We start from the raw sequence: 13,937 nt of genomic DNA on the forward strand, positions 1-13,937 counted from the left end.
ACAGAAAAAGCTTACAATCTTGGTGTCAACGCAAATATTTTTATATAAAATAATCTGAATCATAACTGGTGGGTTCAGTTAGGCCTTATCAGTGAAAGACGAGTTCCAGCACAGTGTGGAAGCACACAAGCAGCTGGAGGGGCAGGAGGAAAGATGGGTTCAGCTGTCTGCAGGGCAACATTTGTGTGTCCTGTCAAGCAGTACAAAAAGAATGTACGTTAATGTAAATAAAATGCATATAACATGTATTTTGGCCTTTAAGCAATTTGTAAATATGCATTTGAGACTCTGTTTCTGCAAGTCGTATACATTACGACGTATAGGAGAGGTTAAAAGTCATAATCCAGGACTACTGACCCCGCTGACAAATTCTCTTCACTTGTTTCCAATGTCAAGATACGATGCAACAAACAAATGAAGCCATCTACAAATTCTTTATTTTCATGTGTGGAAAGAAAGAGAGGAGTGTGTGCATTTGCTGATAGTGGAAAACAACATTCCTATCAAAAGAAAAATACTTTTTTTTCCTTTCCTTTTTGGTTTTTTTTTTGGTTTTTTTGTTTGGTTTTTTTTTTTTAAGTTTATGACTATTACCAGGTTTTGTCATGGATCTTTCTTCAGTGGATGACAGCTGAGTGTGCAGTTAGTCTGGTGGGGACCCCTGGGGTGCGAAGAGAATTGTTTCTCTCTGCTGTTGGAGTTATCAAATGTGTTCACTTTGGGGTATTTATATTTTGTATGTTAAGGCTTTATGTTAGCCATAGAAATCAAGAAGAAAATGGATTAACATTGTCGTCTCCTCATTAGAATGGCTCTTGTACTGATGGCTGGCTCTTACGCACCTTTTGAAATACCACTGCGTTTCAGGTAGAGACAAGTACAGAAAGAAACTTAGTTATTTGTTAGTTTGCAGTAGTAATGACTAAATAAATTTTTTTACTAATGCATTCTTTTGTACCTCTAACAACATTTGTTTAGGAAAAAAAGGAGGGGAAAAGACAAATTGGTATTATACAGAACTAAAATGATTTGTTTATCATCTCAGTTCTCATCAGTTTCACAGTTATCTTTATATTAAATTAAAGATCAGTGAAGGAGAAAAGTAGATTACATTTCCATTGTGAGCTAGAAAATAGAAATGCATGTACAACAGATATGCAAACTAGCTAATGGAAATAAATCACAAGTTTTTAAAATGCTGTGTTACAGATGAATGAAAATAATTTTTAAATTAATGAATAATTTTTAATTCTAAGATGTTTTCACAAAACCAAAATAAATTGGAATGCATGATTATTTGAGAGAACCTTCAGTTTCCATACCTTACAGGTCCTAATCTTGAGTATTAACTTCATCAAAATATCAAGAACAAGGAAGCAGAAAACATATTACTGTTTAACGTACAAAATACAGGCAAATGCTTGCCATAGCAACCAGCAGTTAGGTAAGATGAGTGCTATGGTACACGGGCCTGCACTGTGCTTACCGCTTTATTACCCAGGGTTGTACATGGGAGTGATTTTCTTCAAAGTCGGAAACTGATCTATTTGTCAATTTGATTGTTTTCGTTCAGTTTTTAAATCGCGGGGTGAAGACTGCATGTATGCTGTTTCTGAATAGTAGCATGCACCTTTCCTGTCAAAACCAAGGCTTTTTATAAAATAAAAGTCTTTTCATGGTTGTAAGATATATTATTAGTACTTGTCACTTTCTTTATGAAAGTATCAGATATGCAGGATTTATAGGATTGAGACTATTGACTAAATTGATGTCTCTGATTTTCTCCTCTTGCAAATTAAAACTCCATTTCTTTTTTTTTTTCCTGTAACTGGAGACAAAAAAATAGATAGTATCCCTTCTTACATCTTCTCCGTTCAAAGCTACATCCACTCAAACGATACTGTTGCCAAATCTGTGAAAAATGTTAGTATGTTAGCCTTATAGCTATATATCACATACATAAAATAAATATGTTTGTGTGTTAGCCTTATAGCTATATGTCATGTTAGTAAAAGAAATGTGTTAGTATGTTAGCCTTATAGCTATAGCTAATTTTTAATTTAGCTTCTCTGAGAGACCTGCCTGTTGTTATTGTATTTGGTTTAGCTTTAATGTTTTTCACTTGGTATATTGTGTTGTTAGGCAGTTAAAATGCATTTTTGAACTGTTATTAATATGGCCAACTTGTCATACAAAAGAACAGTATACTTGGAAAAGGCCATATGTTCATGCAAAGGTAGTCTTGGAAGGTAGGATATTTGCTTCTTGTTTTCTTATGTCATCCGTTATGTTTTAACTTCATTTTCTCCAGATACTGGGTCTGGCAAATATTCGAATAATAGATGTGAATTCTAATCAGTAAGGAAGCAAGATTAGTATTTCCAACAGCTTTATGATGACTTTAGTCAGGTACCCAAAACAGATTTTTTTTTTTAGACATGCCTACCTGCTCTTTGGTATCGTAACAGTTAAATTTTAGAATTAGGATCATACATTTTGAATATGTAGACAGCTAAATATTGCTTTTATTTAAACAATGAAATATACTGTGGTCCTCCTATGAAAACAGGAGATAAGAAGGTATTTTCAATACTACAGCACTCTAAAATAAAATAAATGAGCAAACAAACTGGATTTCCCCAAGCACTTTGGACTGGCATGAGCCAAATTCGCTGCTGCTCCTTCCACTTCGAGTTACTCATTCCTGTACACATGCCACTCCTTCCTAAGCGTCTAGTCCAGCACGAGCATTCCTCCAGCCACAGAGATTAGGGAACCGATCTAGGTTAAGACTAATCCAGCAGAAATACACAAATCGGCTCCCTTATCTGATTCCCTGGACCGGCGTTAGCCTCTGCGCAGGAGAGGGAGCAGCACCGACCCGCAGCCTGGAGCAGGAGGAGCCTTTTAGCAGAGGGTTGAGTTGTGCCCTCTAACCTGAGTAAGGGGGGCTACACATAGGGGGTTTCCTCCTCGAGAAGTGTCCCAGGAAAATGCAGAAGTAAGGAGAAAACCTGGTGTCCCCATAGTTTTCAAGCTTTCTGCTGAGGAGCTAACAGAGCCCTGATTTAAGCCAGGTCTTGTGGATTGATCAAGGTTCTGAGTCTATGTTGGGGAAACCTGAAAATCCTGTCATTCCCTGTAGTTAGTCCAAGCGTAGTCATGCGAAGATATTTTCGCTCACTGTTTATGCTGGTTATAAGAATAAAATTAAATACAACGCTCTGGTTAGGCTGAGTTCATGATTCTCCATCACACGTTCAAGTCACAGAATTAGTTGTAGCTGTGTTTGTTTTAGGTGAAAAATCTACAAGGCATTTTGGGGAAAAATGCCTACAAGTCTAAAATCTATTTTCAATGGTATCTAAGCTACATTGGGGTTTTTATGTTAATTTATATATATGTGTATGCGTGTAAGTGTGTATAGAGAGAGAGAGAGATGTGTATATAAATTAGATATAAATAAGCAAAACTGGGCATCTTTTTTTACAATTTTAGTTGTCTGAAGTTTTATGGTAGATCTTCTCAAGAATATCGCATTAAAAAGTCCTTTCATACATTCTCCAGCTGTGCGGCCTCTATTTCTGTAGCTTTAAATTCTGTGGAAGTGTAAAGCAGTGGAGGATATAGCCAAACTTGGACCCAACTCTTGGACACTAGGGTGTTCTCCTGATTTTGTGTTTGTGGTCAATGAAGAAAGAGAGATCCTTCTAGAGGGCAGTTCAGAATATAGCTGTATTTAGGATCAGATTAGATTATTTTAAGTCACACTTTGGACTCTACCTTTCTTCACTGACTACTGAGAGTGCCTAGGTAAACTCACCAGTTTTGTTCAATGTTTGCTTTTCTGAATGTTCCCATGGTTTTTGTGTAGTGAAGCAGTCTGTTAGAGAAGCTGTGCAGTCTATGTGAAGCGCAGGTATTGATAACTTGTCTTTCTGCAAATCTTGTTTTAGTACAACATGTATTTTATTGCAGGAAGAAGCGGCTTTATCGCAACAAAACGGGCAAAGAAACATAAAGACTTGAACAAACAGCACTTCTCTAATTCTTTCCAAAAGTTCAGAGACTCACCAAAACCTTGTGGATTACCTCCACCAGTCTTCCTGATTTGAGGTAGGTGAATTCTCTCTTTGCCACTCTTTCTCTTTTTCTCACATACATATGGATAGTAAACACAGTGATTTCAATTTTTAAAATCGTTTCTTCTGATTTATTTGATATGTCAGGAAATAATGGTGGGCTTTCAGTAGGCTGGTGTTATAGGCAGTGTTGTTTATCTGGTGGTAAAGCAGTGCCACCACTAGAAATTAATGATACCGTGGTTTTAATATTATGGAAGATGATGCAACTACTAAATATAATTTTGTGTGATTTTTCCACTTAACAAAATAAAAATAGCAATTGTTGAAAATAAAATCAGACAAAATCAGACCGGATGCTTGTAAACAGGTCTCTAAGCTTTTGCCAGTGTTTTCCAGCATGGAGCCTGTGGCTCTGATTTGGATTTAACTCTTCTGGAGGAGTGTTTTTCAGTTATGCCACAGGGTAAATGGGAAGAATAACCTGAGGAACAGCCAATAATCAAGTTGATTGTTTTAGCAGAAACATATTTAAAACCTACCTGAAGACAAAAGAGAACTGGCTGACTGCCATTCTCTTTCACTACTCATTTGTGACAGCACACAACTGAAAAGTTCCTGAGTTTGTTTCTGTTACTGGAAGATCGTTTTCTGGTATTTTTCATTTGTTCTTATGAAAAGTAGAGTATCTTTAATTTTAGATACATCAAATACCATAGTTGTAAGAATATTGTATGTATCTTAAGAGATTAGATGGGGACAGGATTTTTTTAATCTGTTAGCACAGACTTGTTATGTAAATAGAAAGCTCACAAAGAGAATGAGACAGCACATGCACTGAAAAAACAGATGTCTATTCCCCAGAAATACATTCACCATTAGATTCCTGCAACTTGGTGAGAGCTCATTGGGAAGTTTATTGTTACGGATATATGTGCAATTGAAAAATAAACATATTGTAGCCACTGTGTAAGTCCTGTACTTATCTCTGAATGATAAACTGCTCTTTTCACGTGTGATGCAGTGCTATTTACTAACAGCTAGGACAGTCTGTGACAATCACCTTCTTACATTAAATAGCAGACTTCAGAAGTATAAGTGCTTTTTTCAATGCCAAGTGTCCATTTTTTTAATTGAAAAATAAAATCCTTTGCAGTTTTTTTACAAACGCTTATTTTTAATTCTTTATCACACAAACTGTTAGCTCCTAATAGGCAAAGAAAGATAGGAAGGCTGGTTTAAAGGAGAATGAGAACAAGACTTTCAGGAGGGGAAAAGCAATGCACAGCCTATTGAATTAGCCACAAAAACTCTCTTGGCTCACCGTACAGGAGCCTTTTGATTATCACCAGTAGTCTATGCTTAGTATTCATAAAACTGTATTCTGTAGCTGGTCATCTGACTCTATGGTGCTAATATTTTGATGCTAGTGAGTTTGTAAATGGCATATGCATAATTAATGTCTATTTTTTCAGCAGAAACTTGTAATTACATCTTTACTTATATGTTTCCATTTCTGTATGCTCAGTATGGACAATTTTTGTGACTCATTTGTTGTTACTATTTTATTTAGATATGTTAAAAATCAGGTTATTTATTTGAATTCATTTTGATAATGTGTTTCTGTAGATTTCTTGAGGCCTTTATTAGAAGCTTCTTTTACTGATGCTACTTCAATCCTTAGTACTGTCCACATGACCTAGTTATTTTAAGCCCTAGTATGACTTACGTTTTGGTTTGGGGCTCTTCTGTCCATCTATTGAAATTGTTACCAGTAAATTAGTTTTACAGTGTTTACTGTGATTAGCATTATATGCTCAGGGGAAGTTCTTCATAAAAATGTCTCTTATCAATACCTTTCAATGTGTTTAAACATTAATAAATAATTTTATCTGAAGAATGTAATATCCATAGTGAACTTACAATCTAAAATTTATTTGTATGCAAATTCTTTAATGGTAGGTTATATCATCTTTCTGTTTGTTACTGTAAAGATAAGCTATGTTGTGAAGCCATGGATTCTTATTTATCTATAATTTTATGAATAACCTATGTAAAAATGTTCATTCTTTGAAATATTTCATGCAGCTTATATACAGCAGAAACAAGTTAAAAAATTCTGTCATTTCTACAATTGAAGAAGAAATTCTTATGTTTAAGTTATGCCATTTATATGTTAGATTTTAAGATTTAGAATTGCTGGAGTAATTTAGAAAACATTGGCATTCAGTTTGTTGATAAGCTGAAGCTGGTAGCTGAGGCCCATTGGTCAGACCCCAACCTTGTGAGCCTTGTGGATGCTTCACAGGAGAAAGTTCAGTGTGTCTCAAACTCTGTGAGATTTGTATTGTTCTCCTTTCACAGTATGTCTGACTTTGTTGTGAGTTACCTCCACTGCAGCTCTGTCCATTGAATACCCCAATTCTTCACCTGCTAAAATGCAGTATTTTTTTTCAGTCACATATATTCAGTATTTAGAGCTTTATGACTCCTTCTATTTGTAAACTCACAGTGTTGTTTGTTCAACAAAGTTGATTAACCCTTTCAACTAAGGGGAAGAGGCTTTACTTTACTAATAGCAATAATACTAATTTTGTTGTTATGTATGATTTATTTTTTTTTATTTTAATCATTTTAATAATATCTATGGACTGGATGTGCCTTGTTAGTATTCTAGATACATAAAAACATTCAGTATTAAGAACAGGTAAGCCCTGTAATGTTCAGAAGCATTAAACGTATAGTGCTTAAACACGGAAGCTGTCTAGTGCCCCAGTCTTCAAGAAAATCTAAGCATATATTAATAATTTTATAGGGATGTAATTTTCAAAGTGATACTGGTTGGGGAAGAACTTTAGCGAGTTAATCATTTTTCTTCTAAGTAGTTTGCATATGAAAAAACTGTTTGCTGAAAGGTTCTACTGGGTTGGTAAATGCAGTTTGGAACAACCAAGACTCGCTGGTGCCCATTTTTACAAAATGCTGTGCCCCAATTTTGCCCATAAATTGGGAAGATTCCGATCAACTGATAACTCAGTTAAATTAGTGGTACTAATAAAGTCAATGAAAGCCAAACAGCAGGTCATCACCAAGAAAGCAAAAAGGGTTTGCTTATAAATTTAACTAAGTTATTTTAATAATCATAGTAAATACTGTATTTGGTATTTGCAGCCAATGTACTTTAGGTGAATAATGTGCTTATAGCCTGTTTGTTTGGCTTATCTGAAATTTTTTGTTCACATTTTGTATCACTGGGTTTTCTGTTAGGCGGGAAGGTTTTAACAGCAACCGAGACCTTTACTATGATGACAAATGGCTTTAAAAGAGATTCCAGATACGTGATCTGTAAATCAGAACAAATTCATTAGACTTTCTGTAGGATTCAGAAAGCATTGATTCGCTATGTTGCATCTATTTTAATTGAAGATTTATTTTTAAAAAAAGTGAAATCCCCAATAATTCTGAATTTGTTAAATGTGTATTTGTAATCCCTAACTGTGCCCTTACTGAGTCCTCAGGCTTTCAGGTATAATGTTTTAAAAGCCTCCATTAACTCTTTTGGATATGCCTTTAACCTAATGAACTCCAATCCATTTCACCTCTAAAAGAACTAATTAATTGACTTAAAGTCCTGCAAAGACTGTTAACTCCTTTCAGTGTCAGAGAAATTGAAACTGGCACAATCAAAGCCTAGCTAACTCTGAGCCGGTGGAGGACTGCAGGTACATTTTGGTGGTGATTCTGAAGGAAATGGCTCAGTAACAGGCAGATGTTACAGAATAACCCAGGTTCTGGTTCAGCTGGGGGTTCAGCAGTATCTGTGTACCTGTGCAAAGACTAATTTAAGAGCTCATCAACAATACTGGTGGAACCTTTTACATAACCAAGGCCATTTGCAGTATCATAACTCTTTAAAGCCTAGACTTTTTGCCTTTGTAGTTGAAGGGTTTTAGCATGCATCAGTACAACTCAAGTTGTCTGAAGAAGTGACCTTTTTCGGTATGCATACTACTTCCATCATAAAAATCCATATACTCATTTTTATAGAAATCTACTCGCTCTTCTGGACAGTGAACCACCATAACGTAGTAAAAGGTATCTTTTTTTTCATCAGTTCCAGTCAGAGCCATCCTACCCTTCTTTAAAAGCAGATATTATTACAGTTTATACTACAAAGTAATTGGATAAGGGCTTACAAAGCAATCAAGAAAAGTGAAATAAAAATATTTGGCTCATTCTTTAATTTAAATAATGGAACTGTCTCAACAGATGTAACGTGGGGTGCAAGAGTTCCTCAGATGAGGGGTGTAGTAAGACAAGGAGCCAGCCTCGATGGACATAGCCCCTTCTCGAGATCTAAACAGGAGACTATCTAAAGCAAAGCTGAAAGTGCATCAAGACTTTTAAGAAGCCTAAAGATCCCCAAGGTGACGAGAAGCAAGACCATGAGGAGTAATGTAGGTAAGTACGCAAAAGTTAATCAATGCATTTATTAGGCTGACAAACTTTTGATTTTATTTTGCTAGTTTTATGCTGTGGTAGTAAAGTTTGTTACAAAATGTATTTCAAGTAGTATAATACAAAAGATTTGAGCCAATATTAAAAAAAATTAAACAGAAGAACAGCAGACACCTTCAACATTTAATGGTGCTGAATAGGAAAGTAAACAATTTAGCAATTCATATCTTTGTACAAGATAGACAGTGCACCCATACGTGGACCTTTTTGATAACAGAACAAAGAAGAAAAAAGCATTCTTGACCTAGATTTAACAGATTGTATTGAAACAGCATATGAAGCACAGTATTTTAATGGTAAGAAAATTACCGTTTTGTGACAGTGTGATTCATATGGAGTATTAGTCATAATTGGTAGTAGTATATTTTGACATAATTAAACAATAGAACTCCAGTTATCTATATCAGAAAATATGCAGCACCATTCTTGACCTAGATTATATTGTAGTAGCAAAGTGTAGCTGCCTTGCCCTGAGATGAAGCCAGAACTTTACAGTAAAAGGTAAAATGCAATGCTCTTATTCTTATACATTTTCATAATCAAAATATAAGGTTATACCATGTCAACAACCAGCAGATGGAGAAAAAGAACGTCCTAGGAAGCTCAAAGAACACGCTAGGAAACTGAGCTATAAATACCAGGCTAATTCCATAGCTTTAAGATTTCTACAAAGCTTTTTTAAATCCCTCCAGGAAAGACTGAAGAGATCCCTAATCTGAAGTGCCCCAGTTGAAGAAATGTGTATGTTTTTATTTTTAAATAAAATTATGTTAATCTACAATAGATTGTTTGGACAACTTAATGAGTCAGCGTAGTGTCTGTACTATATTTGTTGCATCAAAGTAAGGTTTTTAAACACATTGGTACATTTTCATTCTTATCAGTACTTTCTTCTCCAGAGAAAATACAGAATCCTGTCTGATCACCTCTGAACCGATATGTATAGTATTCCCACAGAATACTTGATGTTCACAACTCATTTTGAATCTCTGTTTTTTAGAGAGCTGTCCCTTTCAGTAGAAAGAGCTAACAGAAGAGCAATCTTCTTTAGTAGGATTTTATGAAAATTCAGAAGATCTTCTGATTTTTTTTTTTCCTTTGCATTTGTAAATTGTACCTATGGAACCTAATGTTGCTGCTATATTTAGAAATATTTGTTTTTCTGGCTTCCATACTTAATATTCTAAATTCTTGAAAGCAGGCTTTCAGATTTCATGGCATTCCAAGGAGGATGTTATTCTCATGTTGTTATTGAATTTGGTGAATCTGCGATGTGAACAGGTTTTAAGACAAGTGTCTGTAAGAAAACCTGGATTGTGAGAAAAGTGAATTGTTGAGCATATAAGTGAAGGGATTCTTTTCTCCATTATGTTGGATGAAAAGATGTATATACTTGTGTTAATGAAGCACTGTGTAATGTTTCCTGTTGAAGTTAGCAAAACCAGTAGCTGGGGGTGTCATGAGACAGAATTATCATGTAACCATAGAGTGATACTGGTTGGAAGGGATATCTGGAGGTCACACAGAATGGCCGAGGTTGGAAGGGAGCTCTGGAGGTCATCTTGTCCAACCCCCTTGGTCAAGCAAGGTCACCTACAGCAGGTTGCCCGGGATCATGTCCAGACAGTTTTTGAATATGTCCATGGATGGAGACTCCACCAGCTCTCTGGGCAACCTATGCCAGTGCTCCGTCACCCTCACAGTAAAGAAGTATTTCTTGATGTTCAGAGGGAACCTCCCATGTTTCCGTCTGTGCCCGTTACCTCTTGTCCTGTTACTGGACACCACTGGAAAAGAGCCTGGCCCCATCTTCGTTGCACCCTTCTTTCAGGTATTCATACACATTGAGAAGATCCCCCCAGAGCTTTAATTTTCCTAATATGTATTAACAAAACTTTCCATGTTGCACCTGTGTCTGCTGCTTGTCTTTAACTATGGGCATCAGAAGAGACTCTGGCTCCATCTTCTCTTTAACCACATGTTAGCTAGTTGAAAACAGCAGAAAGATCTCCCCTAAACCTTCTCCTCTTGAGCTTCTCCTTCCATAAGGATCTCTTCAGTCCTTAAAAATGTCTCTTACTTTTTGTACTCATGTTTTGCTTGAGAAAGTGCATTAAGAACAATAACTTTTTCAGAAACTTCTGAGTTGCTATTGCATGTTCCCTCTGTAAGAGGAAGACAATTGGAGAGCTTGGACAAAAAAAAAAAAGAAATCACAAATTTTCATTCCTAGACCACTGGAAATTTTTACAGTGTGTAGTACCAGTGTCTGACACAAGACTTGGTATGTGTTTGCTGTCAGTGAGACCTTAGGTAGAATATATTTCACAGTACTGGGCACTGCCTTTTAAAGAAAATTTATATTAGCCAGAAGAAGGCAAAGCAGAGCAACAAGCTAGTGACAGATTTAGAAAGCAGGACTGTTAAAGAACAGCTGAAAGGATTGCGTTTGTTTATTCTAGGAAGAAAGAGAACACTGTAGGATGGGCATAAGGTTTTAAAAAGATAAGAGGTTCTTATAAAAGCAATGGAGGCAGTTGCTCTGTAGATTTTTTAAAAAAAAAGAAAAGGCAAGTTCAATTTGCACAAAGGATAATTTAGGATAGATGTAAAGAGAAAGCAATCCAAGGTTTTTTGTTTTACCTCATTACCTGACTGCAAATATGGATGAAAAACTGGGATATTTTACCTATAACTGTCATGAAATCTATGATAGGAAATTTTTAAAAATGAATAAAGCAGCAGCTTTCAAAGACGATCTTGGTAATTTTGACCTTCCGCCACTGGCAGTGGGCTGAGCGGATTGCTCTCCTGAGATCCCTCTTCAGATCCTCAGTTTCTGTAATTCCGTCAACTTAATTGTGGGATTAGCTTTGTTTTGTTTCCCTGCAAACTTTTTCTATTCCTGATAATATACTACAGTTTGAGGTATGTGGTATTTAAAGTCTTTATGTGTGGCAGTTTTCATTACAAAAAAATGAACCAAAGGACCTTTTTTCTTAAATAAAATGCTTTGAAATGCTTTGCAAAGCTCTTATTTTAAATGAATTGAAATTCAGGTTCAGCAACCTTTGGAAGTTTGCCACTGATTTCCTTGAATTCAGATTTCCATTGAGATGGTAGGCTGAAGCGTAACATAAGAAATAAATATGTGCAAAACAAATGTGGGAAGCTATCGTACCTGTCTGTAGCTTGAATTTATATTTCTTAGATTTTTCTGCCAAGAGTTTATGGCATTTGTTCATGACACTAATGGCTTTGTTTATGGAGTTTTTTGTGACAGAATATATTTGTGTTACTAAATTAATTTCTTTTGATCAAGCTTTAAATATGTTGTGATAAGGAGCTGACTAAATGTTTCTTTGCCTACATTTTTTCCAATAGCTCACTTTTTGGAGCATGGTGCCAGAACATGCTAAATATCTGTGTTACATCCCTACTGTCTGCATTTCCAGAGACATTTTTCATGCCTTTTCAGAGAATAAAGGACTGTTTGAGTTTTAAGTTAGTACCTGGCACAACATACTGTCCTTCGATTGGGATGAAGTAGTGCTTTTTCTAGGTTCTCATCTTTTTTGGAGCTTTGTTCTTAAACTCTTGGATGTACTACATCCTTAAAGGGACACGTGGTTTTAATTTCTGGGTGCCTGCGGTCCTTAGTCTCATTTTTCTTTTCTCTGCTTTGACGAGCTGGTGGAATTCTCTTATACTTGTCAAGCTTGAATGTGATTCACCCTTTTGTTTAGTTCCTCCTGAAAAGAATCAAACCTTTACTGCGCATGCAGTAAAATCAGGTTTTATAGTGCATCAAGTGAGCAAAGCCATGGATACCTGGCAGGACAGAGTTGAGCATTGTTACTAGGTACCATCTTGCTCTACATTAAACCTAATGATGTTGTGTTTGGATGACAAAACACCTCCAAGGAGAGTTTCACAACCCCTGTACTGAAGTAGAGAATAGAATGCTTTTTATTATCATAAAAACAAATGTTTTGTTTTCTAGGAGCCAGACTGCAGTCTTCACGGTTTATTGGACAATGAAATTTATCCTTATTAAGGTGTCAGTGTGAATATGTCTGATAATTGTTATATAAAAAGTCAACCCCAAAATACACAGACACTAACATTTAGGTACTTTGCTCATTTTAGTGGGCCAAAAATACCTCGGCTTTCTTAAAAGTAAATCTCTGAGTGAAGGGGATGGGACAGCCAGACAGGAAAGAAGTTTTTCTCTCATGAAGCACAAAATCTTATTTGAAACTAGTGGTGTGTGTGTACAGTTGAGAACTTTATCATTTTTGTTGCCGGAATACAGATGAAACTTTAGTAGAGTAGATTTTTTAAAAAGAAGTTATACTTTAGCATTTTCTTAAATATTAGATGATTTTTTTCTGTCCTCATGATGTTTTATGGAAATCAAGTGTGTACAAAATATGAAGTGGAAACAGTTATTTCAGAGTTTCAAAGGAAGAATAATATTCTATGAAACCTCTCTGATTAAGTGTTTATAAATATGAAGAAATAATTAAGAATCATTTAATATTGATCTTAACATCATAAGTGGACTGTATTGCTTACTGTTGCTTATCTTCTGTTTCAACTGATTCTTTATTTTTCAGCTTGGAATGAACAAGATGAACATATCCACCTTCAATCTAATGCTTAATGAGGAAAAAGGTCAGGCTTTTTTTTTTTTTTCTTTTTTTTAATCCTGTGCCCTACTGTTAATTAGTACATTAAAAAGTACTTTATATTTGCATTACTTATTTCATAGATCCTAAATAACAAACGAAATGTGATGTTTTAATATGAGGGCGAGAAAGTATTTTTAAATCGAACGGTATAGTCATAAAACAGCTGACTCAGACCAGTGTAAGTAGAAAAAGAAGCTATGGAAGGAAAGGTCATGTATACAAATCTTCATAGAGATTCATTTAAAAATGATTAAAATTATAATTAATGGACCTCTTGTATATCAAGAAAGAAATATTTATCATAATTTTCATGGAGTGAAAGCATTTAAAAGGATTAAAATCACCCACTTTTTTTTTTTTTTTTTTTTTTAAATATCCTTGAACTTCTGAGTCCTCTTTTAGAAAACAGAGAGAACTATCTGTCTCTTAAGTAAAACAGTGGGGCCAAATTCTCCAAATACTTACACATTCAATTAGTGTATCACTGAAAGACAGTAAGTAATAATCTACTAATGCTAGCGATTCATCTATCATGTTGTACAGGTTTGTAGCATACCAGATTTCAGAGAGGCAGCCTAAGCTCTCAAACACTATTATATTTATGGCAGATAAGGCTGTAGAGTTTGCATTAAGGTGTCTGAAT

At 35.4% G+C, this 13,937-nt stretch overlaps 1 protein-coding gene across 10 annotated transcripts in view; it reads left to right on the forward strand.

Moving 5' to 3' along the window:
* Nucleotides 1–13,937, forward strand: part of MBD5 (methyl-CpG binding domain protein 5) — a 149,103-nt gene that overhangs the window by 78,035 nt on the left and 57,131 nt on the right. For all 10 annotated transcript variants that reach the window (XM_052791368.1, XM_052791371.1, XM_052791375.1 and 7 more), the window contains 3 exons: nucleotides 3,979–4,116; nucleotides 8,352–8,543; nucleotides 13,220–13,277. The gene's annotated coding sequence lies outside the window, so the exon portion shown is untranslated. The remainder of the gene's footprint in view (nucleotides 1–3,978; nucleotides 4,117–8,351; nucleotides 8,544–13,219; nucleotides 13,278–13,937) is intronic.

This window comes from Harpia harpyja, chromosome 7, assembly GCF_026419915.1.
Source record: "Harpia harpyja isolate bHarHar1 chromosome 7, bHarHar1 primary haplotype, whole genome shotgun sequence".
Lineage (NCBI taxonomy): Eukaryota > Metazoa > Chordata > Aves > Accipitriformes > Accipitridae > Harpia > Harpia harpyja.